Here is a 14,166-nt window from a genome sequence, read left to right on the forward strand (position 1 = left end):
ACAAGAAGATCAAGGTTATGCAGAACAGGAGTCAATATATTTTCTATCCTCTGTTTGAATCACATATTAAAGAGAATATTAAAAATTTAAGTGTATTCTTGTTCTTGTCTTCCTTTGAAGTTCAAATTCCGGATCATCGTACGAAATCTCTACTTGCATGGCTCATTCGACTTTAGATCATAGCATTTGACTTGAGATTCATTTGAGATGAGTAACTGTGGAGAAAACAAAGGGAAATAAAAATTGCTAAAGGAAAGAGGCCAAGTTGTTAACAGCAACTTGAAAAATAGATGTCTGATTAAAAGATAGAAGTATAATAAAAACTGTATTCATGTTGTACAGTGAAATAAGAGGATGTATGTCAATTACTTTCCAAAACCTTCTAGTGCAATGAATTTAGAGATAGAAATATTGTGTTTATCTTGGTTTATATCCACAGATATTATCAAATAAAAATTGTTCTTTTCTACAGAAATGTTTAAAACAGGAACATTTTTATTTTATGAATTTGTTTTTTTCTGCCACACATGGCAGTGCTCATGGGTTATTTCTGGCTCTGCACTAAAAAATCACTCCCAGCTGGGGACCATATGGGATGCTGGAGATCAAACCTGTGTCTGTCTTGGATAATCTATGTGCAAGGCGAATGGCCTACAGCTGTGCTACCACTACTGCCCCTTAAGCGTAATTTTAATTTTGGGGGGCCACACCCGGTGATGCTCAGGGGTTACTCCTGGCTCTGGGCTCAGAAATTGCTCCTGGCTTGAGGGACCATATGGGATGCTGGGGATTGAACTGCGGTCCATCCTAGGCTAGCGCAGCCATGGCAAATGTCCTACTGCCTGCACCACTGCTCTGGCCCCGTAAGCATAATTCTAAACTGATAATGTGTTTTTGGTTTGTTTCCTAGGAATAAGAAAGGAGAATGGATTGTTTTCAACTAAGTTTAAAGGAAAGACTACATTAAGGGCATTAAAACGTATTAGAAAAAGTGGTTGAAACACTATTCTATCAAAAATGATAGATTTTTTTTCAAAGTTGCTGTTGGGAAAATGTCAAAATAATGATATCAGCCATATAGGAAATGATATATTTGTTTCTTTTATATTTCTATTATTGATTTTATAAAGAACTACTTATTAAAATGATATCACTCTCTAGGTATTTAAAGCCTTTTAGCATTGAGGAATAATTAGCACCATCTATTGGAGAATCTATGTTAAGTAATATTGATACCCAGAACTATGACAAGTTAATAGCTATTTGTGCTTTAGCGTATTGACTGCATTAATTTGAAATAATCAGAAGAAAGCATTAGAATTTTCAATCAATTTTAAAACAGTGCTATTGCAAATCACTAGAGAAAATAACAAAAGCATGCTAATTGTATTTTAATTTTTTAATGCCACATGGCATTGAATAGCAGTATTTTGTAGCACTTTATCATTTGAAATCTGTCAACATAATTGTTGTCTCCCTACTGTAAATAATCTATTTTATTTGTATTAGAGATAAGTACTGTTGCTAACATAAAATCAAGGCAGACAACTTAAGTACTTAAATGGTTCAGCTTATTTTCTTGCTGTTGAAAAGTAGCAGTATTGCATATTTAAGCAATTAAATTTGGATGCATGTAATACAGATAAGAACTAGTGATATACAAACACTTCTGTTTTTGTTTTGTTTTGTTTTCATTTAACAGGAGTTCAGAGATAGTTCTGGGCTGATCTAAGTGCCCTTCCAGAACCATTGAGACTAGAGGCCTCTCCTATGCGTTATTCTGTTCTTAACATTGTTTCACTGTGTGATTCCAAATCTTTTCCACATAAATTATCATGTCATAATTCAGTATCCAAATTAAAACATAAAATAATGGGGCCTGAGTATTGGCGCAGCGATAGGGTGTTTGCTTTGCAAGTAATTGGCCCAAGATGGACTGCAGTTCAATCCCCGGCATCCCATGTGATGTGCCCCCACCAAGAAAAAGAAACATGAAAAATATGGTGATGTTCCTTTTCTTTTGGCATAAATATTATTTTATATTTACCACCACTTGAATTTTCTAAAATGATAACAAGCAAAAGCACTGGTATGTAATTTTGAAGTTGTATTTGGTTTATTACCTCATACAAATAAAAATTATATTAAAGGGCTGTAAGTGTTATAAAAATTTTCATGTACGACAGTATTGGTTCACAAAATATATTTGTGCATATTTAGATATTCTTGAGTAATTATCTTGTGGACTCATTTTAAGTATACATTTATTCAAATAAAATAATTTAATAGTTTAATTTTTAAATACTCAAATGTCCTTTGATTGTTTCAGCAATTATAATTTAAACATAATTTAAAACATAATATTGTATAAATAGAAAATGTATGTGTTCCTTTATACACATTTAAATTATTTTAAATTTGTTCATTATGATAGGTAAACATATAGTCTATTTTTTGCCATTTTCATACATAGTTGAGATAATTTTTAGGTAGATTGGGCCATTTGTGTTTCAATATGATTCAAAATGATATAAAACTATCATATGTTTCGGAGCGAGTGAGGTGGCACTAGAGATAAGCGCCTTGCAAGCGCTAGCCAAGGAAGGACCGCGGTTGGATCCCCGGCGTCCCATATGGTCCCCCCAAGCCAGGGGCAAATTCTGAGTGCTTAGCCAGGAGTAACCCCTGAGCATCAAATGGGTGTGGCCTGAAAAACAAACAAACAAACAAACAAAAACTATCATATGTTTCAATAACATTTATAATATTGCTTCATTTCAATATAGCTCTTTGAACTATTTTGTATATATAATATAGTATAGTTTTGGAGAAGAAGTTTGGTGGTATTCAGTCCGAGGATTTTTTTGTTTATTTGGTTGTTTGTTTGTTATGTTTTTTGGTTTTGGTTTTGCTTTTTGGGTCACACTCGGTGACCTCAGTGGTTGCTCCTGGCTTGGGGGACAAAATGGGATGCCAGGGGGGCCGAACAGCTGTCTATCCTAGGTCAGGCGCATGAAAGGCAAATGCCCTACTGCTTGTGCCACCACTCAGGCCCCCAAGAATGCATTTTCTAATGATTGCCACAAAACATGGGCACTTGAAAGCTGTTTTCACTTTCCACTATAAAAAGAACCATCCTCTTTGGATATCTTTCTGTTAGTGAAACTAACACAAACTTTCTAAATGCAGGAGCTACCCACATAATGCTATATAAAAGTGTTAAGGATGAACCATAATGCTGTTTTTCCCTTAAGAGATAAACACCACAGATTTAAGCAATTATTTATACATATTTTAGAAACAAGAGGCACTGAATCCAATACCACAGGAAGAATACCACATGATAATAGGTCACAGACAGATGTGGTTTTGAACTATAAACAGATTTTGACCTGTGGAAGTACTTTAGCAAATAAAAGAAAAATAAATGCTTATGAAATCTTTGCATTCATTATTTAATTTTTCAATTTTATTAAAGCACCACACTTACACTTATTCATAGTTGAGTTTCACACATACAATTTTCAGCACTGGTCCCTCCAGTAATGTTCTCAGGTTCCCTTCCATAACCTCTGTCCTGCCTGCCTCCCGCTAATCAGATACTATTTTTTCCTTTGAAAATTTGTTTTGTTGTTGTTGTTTTTTGTTTTGGGTAACACCCGGCAGCGCTCAGGGGTTACTCCTGGCTCCACGCTCAGAAATCGCTCCTGGCAGGCTCGGGGGACCATATGGGATGCCGGAATTCGAACCAACGACCTTCTGATGAAAGGCAAAAGCCTTACCTCCATGCTATCTCTCTGGCCCGAAAATTTGGTTTTTAAAGTTTGGATTTTATTATTTCAGTGCTGTTCACTCTGAGGTTTGTATATTTTGATCTATCATTCCTTAACACACCAACGTACTTGAATCTCCTTGATCCCTGCCATCCTTCCTATTTAACTTCCTTTGTTTTTTTCCTACCCCTTTCTATTTTTTTTTCTTCCCCTATTCTCTAGGACCAAAGGTGACCTAGCTATCTCCCCTTTAAACCAGTGCATTCTGTCATCCAGTTATTCTCAATACCACATATAGATGATGCCATCCTCCTTCTTCTGGCTTACTGCATTTTACATGCTATCTTCCAATTCCATCCATGTTACACTGAATTGCATGGCATATCTGTATATCTATATATCTATAACTATATATATATATATATATAGCCTTTCTTTCTGTATAATCCATATTTATTATCCTCTTATCTGTAATTGGACATTTAGGTTGATTCCAAATATTAGCAATTGTTGAGTGCTGAGGTGTATAGTGGTATGCATATGAACTTTTGAATCAACATTTTTTTTTCTGTATGGAGATCAATAGGCCAAAGAGGTATTGTTGGATCATATAGCAGCTCAATTCTGAGTTTACTGAGAACCCTTCTTTCTGTTTTCCACAGGAATTGGGCCAGACAACATTCCTACCTGCAGGGAATTAGAGTTCCTTTTCCATTCCATCTCTGACAACACACAGCATTCCCAGTATTTTTGTTATGAGTTATTCTTACTGGTGTAAGACTATATTTTATTGCTGTTTTGATTTGGATTTCTCTAATAATTAGTGACGATGAGCATCTCTACTTGAGCCACTTGTTTGTCCATTGGTTTGCCTCAATGTAGTGTCTGTTCATATCCTCTCCCCATTTTTGATGCAATATACACATATATATATATTGAATGTAATATATTTTATAACAAAATACCCTGCCAGTATTGTACAATACAAAATTTATTTCTTCTTGTATATATTGAACATGTATTCATAATAGTCATACATAACATGACTATTATGTATTCAGAAAGTTTTTTTGGTACCTTTGGAACATTTTCACTTAAATATTGAAGCAGGTAGGCAGGTAGAGGATCAGTCCCTGGCAATGAACTTCAAGTGACTTTTATGAGAACAAACTGGATTGAATCTAGCAAGAACCCAATCATCAATGGCAATGACTCCCAATGTGGAACATTTTGCAAAAGTCATAAATATCAGCTTTGGAGAAGCAAGGCCTGTAATCTTTTCTTGGAGTTGACTACACCACACTAATACGAGTGTAACTTCTTTTTTTTCTTTTATTTTATCTCATGCACTTCATTTCTGAGCGTGGTCAAATATTCTCACTTTTCACTTTTCCCTCCTATTTCTAAAATACAACTTCACTCTTTCACTATTTGTCCTGAAATTTCTCCTGAAATTATTTTCTATGAAAATAGATTCTATCTTGGAAAATTTGAATAGCACTCCGGAGTCTAAATTCTATGCTGTATGGAAGCTCCTGTGAGGTTCTATTAGTCTTGGCCTTTCCTGGGACATCAATAGTGAGCTGTGGTAGAAGAAACAGTTGGGTGCTAATATTAAGCTCTCTCTACTGGCTATCTTTCCATTCTGTGTTGTATCACATAACTACTACTAATAGTTATCTCTCTTGTATTTTCATATATCTGGAAATAGGCATAACATGCATAAGACATAATTGCGACTTACACTGGCAATTAGAGGCCTATTGAGCACTAAAACTAGAAATGATTTTTTTCTTTAAAAAATTATATAAAATTGTATTAACTTCAAAAATATAATTATCCATAATTTTACTGAAATCAAATTATTTTATTTGTAAATTAGCATATTTACACATAAATTATGCAACCTCTTGCTGTGTCCGGGCATATTCTAAAAGCAGTTCAATTTAATCAATACTGTTTACTCCCCTGACTATAAGAACCATTTAGGATGTTTACATGCTTTCAAATGTAATATCACTAAACTTCTGTTTATGCAAGTGGGTTTTAAATCTAGAAGAAGCTTTTACTAACCAGTAATAGCTTAACAGTATTAGTTTCTTGAATAAATATATATATCTATATATTTATATGGTAGAGTTGTTTCTTTTATAATAAAATCTCAGAGCTTTGTAGGTTTTAATTTTTGCTAATTTGGGGGTTTTGAATGCATTTCATCTTTGACTGAATCTTTTAGTTTTTAATTAGTTCAGATTACTTCGGTTTGTCTAAGTAAAAGAGACTTTTCTTTTTTGTTAATTTGCTCCATTTTTTTGTTTACAACTGGTCTAAAACTTTGTCTATAAAGTAAGGAAAAAACTGTCTATGAGATTACAACTGTTATTAATGTATGACAGCTGAGAGCCTAAGATATATTGAGGTTTGTTGAGAGTATACTGTATACATTTTGCCTAAGGTTTTGTTCAGATCTGTTTTCGTTTCTTTTTTTTTTTTTTTTTGGTTTTTGGGCCACACCCGGTGACGCTCAAGGGTTACTCCTGGCTATATGCGCTCAGAAGTCGCTCCTGGCTTGGGGGACAATATGGGACGCCGGGGGATCGAACCGCGGTCCGTCTCCTAGGCTAGCGCAGGTAAGGCAGGCACCTTACCTCCAGCGCCACCGCCCGGCCCCTGTTTTCGTTTCTTTATGAGGCACCCACAAACTTCTTTAGTTGCTTTGCCAAACTTCTGCTGTTTGGCACTTTTATCATCTGCACTTAAAATGAATATCATTAATTTAGTTTCTTTTTGAAAATAACATTTAGTTAAGACATTTGACTCACTGTGTGACACTTTTTGTACATCATTTAAGTTTCTTGATTTAATAAAGAGCGAGAAAGCAAGCTTTGAACAAGTTTTATCAAATGTCAGATATTGTCATTTTTACCTTAAAATTTCAATTAACTATTGCTACCTAAAAAGTGACGTACCTCTTTGAGCCTAAACCCTTCAAACAAAAAGTGAAGACTATAATAACACCTTTACTCAGGAGGTTGTGATACTTTCTTGAGGTGCTATGTATTAAATGCTTCAAATTGGTTATAATATATAATAAACATCCAGAACATATTGATGTTTTGATTACTCTGGTGTAATTTGGGTTGTGTTTACTTGGTGATTTTTTTTTTCTTTTCTGGAGTCAGATTGAAGTCAGTAAGTCATATTATTTTATTGTTCTGCTTGTACTGAAAAAAAATCATGCACCTCCAATTCGGTCTAATTTGGATATTTACTAAAAATCTAAAGTTTTGTTTTTTGGAGGCTTTTTGTTTGGAGGTCACTTTAAATATTGGGACTGCTGATATTGTGAGATTAATATGTGCTCAGCATTCATGACAAATATGTTGGGTACTGTTACCTTGATATATTTCTACTTATAAGTAACAGTTCATTTTTGATTAGTAAATTTGATTTAATATAATTTAAAATAGTAAATCCTAAAAATAGGAAATGTTTTTTGTAGGAATCACATTTGTTTATAATATTTTTCTTCTTAAATAAAAAATTGTAATATCTTTATTGGATACTATTCATTTAAAATACTTTCTGAGATTCATATATAAAACCAATGGCAAATATTACATTTTAAGATTTGGGGGCATACTACATTTACAAAGATCAAAGAAATGCTCACAAAATAACAGTATAATTAATACATACTCACTTTATTAATGTACTTATTTAGAACAAAATTGGACAGATTACTGTTGAGCTAAGCAAAAAATCATTGACCTCTTTTTTTTCAAAATTCTTCTGATTTAAAGGTCTGGATGATTTTTCCTTTCTTTTAAGACAACCTTTGAGCTGTAACTATCTGTAGATTGTACTCAATTGCTTTTATATAGCTTTACATGGACCTTTGACTCCTCTGTAGGAATCCTTATAAGACAGTTCGTTTCACTGGAGAAAAGTTTCATTGCTTCTTTGATTCATGTTACTTCTTTTATTTTTTTGTTTTAACTTTTTGTTTTTCCTGATGTTTCAAGTCATACTGCATTGTGATGAAAAATAACTTGACTCTCGGTGAAGAGTTATAATAATTTATAATGGTAATTTAATGTTCTAAAAATAAGATTCAGTGATTTCTTATTTTCTATGCATAACTTACTTTTCAGGTAGCATTTTAAGAAATTATACTGGAACTAAAACCAGGTAAAATTTTTTCTTTTCAAATTTAAAATAAATTGGCCTAGAATTTTCAAACCTAAATTATTATGGCTTATATTTTGGTTGGGAAATAACCATGAAATACAAAGTTGTTAGAAAAGTGCAATGAGCCCATCTATTTTTTACACAATGTTAGCTATGTATTTCACCTTAGACTTTTGTTTCCTCATTATTTAATCATCAAGATTATTAAATTGTCAGATTCTAACATTTTATGCAGAATTATCTTTTATACACATAAATGCAAGAACAAACATTTATAGACATAACCATAAATAGTATCATACTGTCCTCTAAGATTAAAATACAAATTGTGTGTTATAAATATCATGTTTATCTAAGTAGAAAAGACAAATTAGACCTTAATAAAAATGCTTAGGGTATACCATAGAAAAGTGAATACTTCCAATATGAAGACTCAAAAGAAGAATATAAGATGATAAAGGTGATGTGTAACATTTTTAGAAAGCCAAATTAAAAAACACTGATAAAACAAAAGTAAACTTTCCAACAATAAATATCATGCTGTTATTTATTTTGAATGATCACCATCCAGTATGTATATGAGGTTAAATCAATTCAGTTTAGAATGGAGACTGCATAATTTTAGGGTAGCCTAGAAATATTTATGTGACTATATGTCTGAAAATTTAAAACTTGGGGTCAGTGAATAAGATTCTAGTTATGGACGCAAATGACCTGCATTCAATCCTCAGCACTTCATATGATCTCCTGAGCACACCACAAGTGATCCCTAAATTCAAAGCCAGTTGAAAGACTTGGCCACTTCAGAGTATGGCACAAAAAGAAACAAGTATTTTAGGGGCCGGAGAGGTGGCGCAGAGCGGTAAGGAGTCTGCCTGGCCAGCGCTAGCCTAGGGTGGATCGTGATTCGACCCCCTGGCATCCCATATTGTCTCCAAAGCCAGGAGAGATTTCTGAGCACAGAGCCAAGAGTGCGTCACTAGGTCTGGCCCAAAAATACAAAAACAAAAACAAAAAAAGAAACAAGTATTTTGAAACTAGACCTGGGATTATAGCTCGGAACAAAACACTCTCCTTATGCGAGAGTCTCTGAGTTTGCACTCTGTCTCTGGAACAAGAGAGAGAGTGTGTGTGTGTGTACCAATGAGATAGCTCAATAGTATGGGGTATATGCTTTTGCATCCTGGAATTCTGGGTTCAATTCCCAACAGCATATAATTCCGTACATTTCATAATCTCCTGAGAACAACCATATGTAACACTTAAAAATAACATTTTTAAAATGTAGGCTGGGGATACAATTCAGTGTTAGAGCACTTGCCTTGAATGTGGAAAGACTTGAGACTAAGTAAATAATATTATTAAGACTTCCTTTAAATGATTTTATTTTATAGTGAATGCAAAGTCATAAGTTATTATCTATATATAGTACAAATGAAATCTGACTACATAGACCAATTAATTTAAATAATAATTAGAAGAAGGCTTACAAATTAGAAGTCTAAAATCAGTCTGGCTTACCATTGATATATGCCAATTCCAACATAGAAAATGATTATAATGTAAGACAGCTCCAAAATAGGAAAAAGATGAAATGCTAATCATCAGTTCATTCAAAACCAGAAAAAACACTAATTAATCCTTTGAGAATGTCTGGTGTATCATATAAGGCTAACTTGTCATGTCTAAAAGACTAAAATGAAAAATCTTAAACCTTTCTCTAAAACTTATTTAAAAATATCAAACTCCTTTTATTTTGATAAGATTTGATTCCTTCTTATATAAATGTATTGAATTTAGAGCTATGCAAGGTCATGGATATAGATTTGAAAATTATATTATGCTGGGCTGGAGAGATAGCATGGAGGTAAGGCGTTTGCCTTTCATGCAAGAGGTCATCGGTTCGAATCCCAGCATCCCATATGGTCCCCCGTGCCTGCCAGGAGCAATTTCTGAGCATGGAGCCAGGAGTAACCCCTGAGCACTGCAGGGTGTGACCCAAAAACCACAAAAAAAAAAAAGAAAATTATATTATGCAAATGAATGTAACTAGCTTTATTGCCCACTAGTGTTCAAATTATTTGGATTTGTGTCATTATATCTTGCTAATAGCGGATAACACACTGAGGCAAGTTTCCAAGTTGATATTTGTTTCTGCCATTTTCAATTAGCTTACTGCACTGTTGGTAACTGTTTGATCTGGCTGTGGAAAGGACAATACGTGATTTTTTTAATCATATCTTATCAATATCAAGCTCTGTTATTAGGAAGCACAAATTTTTCTAATAAAAACAGATCCCAAGGAATGGCTCACCAAATCTCTAGTAGAAGTCTCTAATGTCCAGCTCTCAGCAAGATGCAGAAGATCTAGTAGGAAAAGCAAAAGTCAGTATTAGATGAATAGATGGAAAGAATGTGGATTCCTGAGTTACCACATGGAATATAATTATCTCTTCCTTGAGAAAATACTCATTTTTGACGCAAGCATTCTCTGACACACATATATTTTGTGTGATGATAGTTCAGAAATCAAATATAATAAATTATTGATAGGACAAACATGGATATATTTTAAGAAATCATTTGGAAATTTTCACATTTTAATATAGTCATTGAATTAAATATTTAAATAAATCAAATGCATAGCATTTCCACAAATAATAAAATATTCCCATTATGATTTTTAAGCTGTGCTTCTGATATTTCCAACTGATATTATTAAGTAGTAACAAATCTTATTGAACTTGTCTTTTGAAGCCTTATATATTTCTCTTACATAGTAGTTTTTTTAATCTTTATTGTGGCCAAAGTGCATTACAAATCTTTCACAAAATTATTTATGGTACATTGTGACAATGAATGAGGGGCATTCCCACCACTAGTGTTGTCCTCCCTCCACCCTTGTTCCCAGTATGTATCCCATATCTCCCTCCTTTACCCCACAGAATACTAGTGTATCTGGTCTCCACTTTACAGCTTGTTATAGATTGGGCATAGCAGTTTTAAAGAAATATGGTTTTATTTCTTTTAAAACATCTAATTTTTCTCTTACTATTCCATACAATACTCGCAAAATTCAATACTTTTTTCCTTTTAAAGATGTCTTAACACTGCTAATTTTTTTATTTAAACACCATAATTACAAGGTTGTTCATAATACATTTTTTTCACAGATAAAGTTCATAGTTAAATTACAGTCATACAATGTCAACTTTCACTGGTGCATATTTCGCATCACCGATGTCTCCAGTTTCCCTCTATCCTCCCTGATGCTCTCTTCTCTCCCACTGACCCTCTCTCTCTTAACACTGCTATTTGGACTGAAGGGTTGCTTTTTTTAGTGGTAGGCTAGGAGGTTCCTGAGCATGATCTCCTGGTATCTCCTGAGGATCCTCCTGATAATTTTGAACAGTCAAACCAGCACATCAATGTGAAGCCCTGAGGATACAATAATGATAGGGCTCTGAATTACCACTAAATCCTCAAGTCACCACAACCACTAAAGAGGCTTTTGGGGACACATGGTAGTATTGGATGTCTCCAGGTCAGCCCTCAACAGCATACAAGGGAACAAAGATATGTAGCTTAAATCCTGTATGGTCTCTTTGTCTCAATATTGTCTCTTACATTTTTTTCACCTTTGAAATTCTAACAACCAAATTTCACAGTTTCTCTTACATATTATTTTCAGGAATACTTTGGCAACAAGTTCAGTTTCCTATCAAATTACTAGGTTCTTAGTATTATTGTAAAGTGATTCAAGTACACTTCTATGTACATTTTATCAGGTGTTCTAATATATTTTATTTCTCTGAATACAGTTATAATATTTTATGAGACTAAACATCAAATACCCAAATCCTCACAATAGTCATGGTGGTCATTAATGGTGGCATTATGCTCTTTCTGATGAGAAAGTAGAAGAAATGAGAAGGATGATCTGAAATGTTTAATCAGGCTGATAATGTATCCTTTAATAATTAAATTTGCTTCTGTACCACAATAGAAAATAATTAAACTTTGCTTAGAAGCAGAACCATTTGCCACCATCTGTGCCCCAATACAAAGATTTTTTAAACAAGATCTAGCTTTCACTACATCCAGATATTAGGCTTAATATAGATATTATTGGAATCAACCACATGCAAAATTTTTGTTTCCCTAGGTACTCATTTTAAAGCCAGTATTTATGTTCTTAATAAATTATTTATAAGCAAATGTATGAATAAGATATTTTTAAACACGACTATTTGTATGTCTAACAGCACAACATTACTAATCATTTGAAGAACATTTAAATTTAGAAGGGTCTGAAATTTGTTTATCATTTGCTAGGTAGTTTTGAAAAAGATATAACTTTACTCTGCATCTCAATTAACTCTTCAGATAATGAATTGGGATACAGAAAACCTCAGAACCATAAAACATCAGAACTCTCTAAAAATAGATTTAGAAACCATCACAACTAGGGATATATGTTGACAATAAATTCCAGGTGAAATTCAAGAAGTTAAAATCAGCACAACTGGTTGATCAAGTGGCTATAAAGTACCTTTAACAATAGTTCATTAGTCCCTTCTAAACAGTATCTTCTGGGGTGCGGGGGAACATCTTGTAAAGATCTCTGTAAAATCAGTTTTAAAGATGAAAATGGTACATACTTTGTGTGTCATCTCAGAGTTCCTGAAACTCTCTGCTCTGTACTTGAAATTGTTTGCATTTCCTCTAGAGTGCCCTTTCCATTTTGGAAATCATAGGAAACCCATTATGCTGGGTGTGCCTCCCATCCTCATTAATGTTCTGGAATGAACACCATTCTTGGGAGTCACTTGTGTCTCAACCTGGGTTTGTGCAATTCTTTGGTTGGATGCATCTTTCTCTGCAGCAATCTGTCTTCAATCTGGAGCCTTCTTTCCCCCTTCTTTCTCTCCTTTTCTCTCCACCTTCAGTTTTCCTCCCCAAAAGTTCTTCTAAGATTGTATTCTGCAACAATAGACAAGTTTGGGAATCCCATAGAGAGAGTATAATTGTAATGTTCATGTAATGAAGGTTTTGGGGAGCATTTTGTGGCCTCCTTGAAAACCTAGCCAAAGAGGTTATGGTGACCAAGTGGAAGATACTAGTCTCTCACCCTCTTTAGTTGCTAATTTTCCTTTATGTCATTATCCATAGACCTACCACCAACAATAAAAGAACCACTTGCCATTTCCCTATTGTAATGTACCCTCTGCCAAAACTTACAAAAACTTTTTCATTTCTACCAAAAAAAATTATGTTAAGATATGTGGAAATTTCCTGAGGAATGGAATATATAGATCATAGAGTATTTATTTAACTTAACTGAGTATAAAAACATTGTCTTCCAATACTCCAACATACATATGTATACATACATATATATCCAATATTTTCCTATATAATTAAAAAATAGCAGAGTATTTAAATCATCATGTCTCATGTCTATGGAATAGTGCCTCTTTCTTTGATTAATGAGGAACTTTAGCATCTGTGCAGTGATATTGGGGACACAAAAGTCACACTGGTAATGCTTAAGGATAGTATGAAAGGGGAAATATAGGTCCATATGTTTACAAAGTATGTGCCTGTAATCCTAAATTTTCATTAAGAACTTAGAATTTATGATTTGGTGTTTCAAATTCCTTTATCTTTATCTTTTTCTTTTTTCTTTCTTTCTTTCTTTCTTTCTTTTTCTTTCTTTCTTTCTTCCTTCTTTCTTTCTCTATTTCTTTTTTTCTTTCTTTCTTCTTTCTTTCTTTTTCTTTCTTTCTTCTTTCTTTCTTAATTTCTTTTTCTTTCTTTCTTTTTTCTTTTTTCTTTCTTTCTTTCTTTCTTTCTTTCTTTCTTTCTTTCTTTCTTTCTTTCTTTCTTTCTTTCCTTCTTTCTTTCTTTTTCCTTCCTTCCTTCCTTCCTTCCTTCCTTCCTCTTTTCTTTCTTTCCTTCCTTCTTTCTTTCTTTTTTGGTGTTTGGGGCACGCCTGGCAGCGCTCAGGAGTTACTCCTGGCTGTAGGCTCAGAAATTGCTCCTGGCAGGCTCAGAGGACCATATGGGATGCTGGGATTCAAACTACCATCTTTCTAAACACCCTGCCACTGTGCTATCTCTCCGAACCCTCCTTTTCTTTTTATTCATCAAATCTTGTGAAAAGACCATATGACTTAATCACAATAGTCTCAAAGTTTCC

The sequence above is a fragment of the Suncus etruscus genome, chromosome 11, assembly GCF_024139225.1.
Source record: "Suncus etruscus isolate mSunEtr1 chromosome 11, mSunEtr1.pri.cur, whole genome shotgun sequence".
Classification (NCBI taxonomy): domain Eukaryota; kingdom Metazoa; phylum Chordata; class Mammalia; order Eulipotyphla; family Soricidae; genus Suncus; species Suncus etruscus.